Source organism: Marmota monax, unplaced genomic scaffold (genome assembly GCF_021218885.2).
Source record: "Marmota monax isolate L192 unplaced genomic scaffold, Marmota_monax_Labrador192_F-V1.1 WCK01_AAM20220418_F8-fsc00262, whole genome shotgun sequence".
Taxonomy (NCBI): domain Eukaryota; kingdom Metazoa; phylum Chordata; class Mammalia; order Rodentia; family Sciuridae; genus Marmota; species Marmota monax.
This window is the reverse complement of record NW_026694427.1, coordinates 1,618,976-1,620,582: the sequence shown is the minus strand read 5'-3', so window position 1 is coordinate 1,620,582 and position 1,607 is coordinate 1,618,976. Positions and strand designations below refer to the sequence as shown.

Sequence of the window (1,607 nt, the reverse complement as noted above, 5' to 3'; positions counted from 1 at the left end):
GCCTATGTATGTCTTTTCCTATCAAATGCGTCTCCTGTAGGCAGCATATTGTTGGGTCTTGTTTTGTGATCCATTCTACTAGCCTGTGTCTCTTAATTGGTGAGTTTAAGCCATTAACATTTAGGGTTATTATTGAGATATGGGTTGTTCTTCCAGCCATATTTGTTTATTTCTGTTACTAAACATGGTTTGTTTTCCTCTTTGATTATTTTCCCCCCCTTTACTGTCCGACCTCCCACTGTTGGTTTTCATTGTTATTTTCCATTTCCTCTTCCTGTAATGTTTTGCCAAGGATGTTTTGATGAGATGGTTTTCTAGCTGCAAATTCTTTTAACTTTTGTTTATCGTGGAAGGTTTTAATTTCATCTTCCATCCTGAAGCTTAATTTCGCTGGATACACAATTCTTGGTTGGAACCCATTTTCTTTCAGTGTTTGAAATATGTTATTCCGGGATCTTCTAGCTTTCAGAGTCTGTGTTGAAAGATCAGCTGTTATCCTGATTGGTTTACCCCTAAATGTATATGCTTCCTTTCTCTTGTAGCTTTTAAAATTCTCTCCTTATTCTGTATGTTGGGCATCTTCATTATAATGTGTCTAGGTGTAAATCTCTTATGATTTTGCACATTTGGCGTCCAGTAGGTTTCTAGGATTTGGGAATCTGTCTCATTCTTCAAGTTTGGGAAGTTTTCTCATATTATTTCATTGAACAGTTTGCTCATTCCTTTGGTTTGGACCTCTATACCTTCCTGTATCCCAATGACTCTTAAGTTTGGTCTCTTTATGTTATCCCATATTTCTTGGATGTTCTGCTCATGGTTTCTTAACAGTCTCGCTGAGCTGTCTATGTTCTTTTCAAGTTGAAATATTTTGTCTTCATTGTCTGATGTTCTATCTTCTAAGAATTCTACTCCGCTGGTAGTATTCTTATTTGAGTTTTTAATATTGTTTATTGCTTAAAAATATGGAATGCTTCACGAATTTGCGTGTCATCCTTGCGCAGGGGCCATGCTAATCTTCTCTGTATCATTCCAATTGTAGTATATGTGCTGCCGAAGCGAGCACTTGAGGACTCCTTAAGAGACTGCTCATACCCTGTGCAGGATTTAGTCCCAGTCAGGACACAGCATGGCCATGTGGGCCCCTGCTCAGCTCCTTGGGCTCCTGCTGTTCTGCTTCCCAGGTAAGGAGGGACATTACTGGAGACTTACTTATCACAGTTTGGTCAGTGCTGCCTGGCTACTAATAAAAGTTCTCTTGTAACATAATGATCATAAGAATATTTATTTTTTTCATGTTTCCAATGGCAGGTGTTAGATGGGACATCACAATGCCCCATTCTCCATCCTCCTTGCCCGTGTCTTGTGGAGACAGAGTCACCCTCACCTGCAGAGTCAGTCAGGGTATTTATGAGAATTTAAACTGGTATCAGCAGAAACCAGGACAAGCTTCTAAGATCCTCATCTATGGTGCACTAACCTGAAATCTGGGGTCTCCTTGAGTTTCAGTGGCAGTGGATATGGCACAGATTTTACTTTCACAATTAGCAGCCTGGAGCCTGAAGATGTTGCTGATTGTTACTGTCTACAAGGTAGCAGTTCCCCTCTCA

At 40.1% G+C, this 1,607-nt stretch overlaps 1 non-coding gene across 1 annotated transcript; it reads right to left on the bottom strand.

The window, feature by feature from the left end:
* Window positions 1–956: 956 nt before the first annotated feature.
* LOC124109655 (U6 spliceosomal RNA) lies at window positions 957–1,063 on the bottom strand. Its single transcript, XR_006857056.1, has one exon. It is a non-coding gene; the product is annotated as a U6 spliceosomal RNA (small nuclear RNA).
* Between the last annotated feature and the right edge of the window lie 544 nt (window positions 1,064–1,607).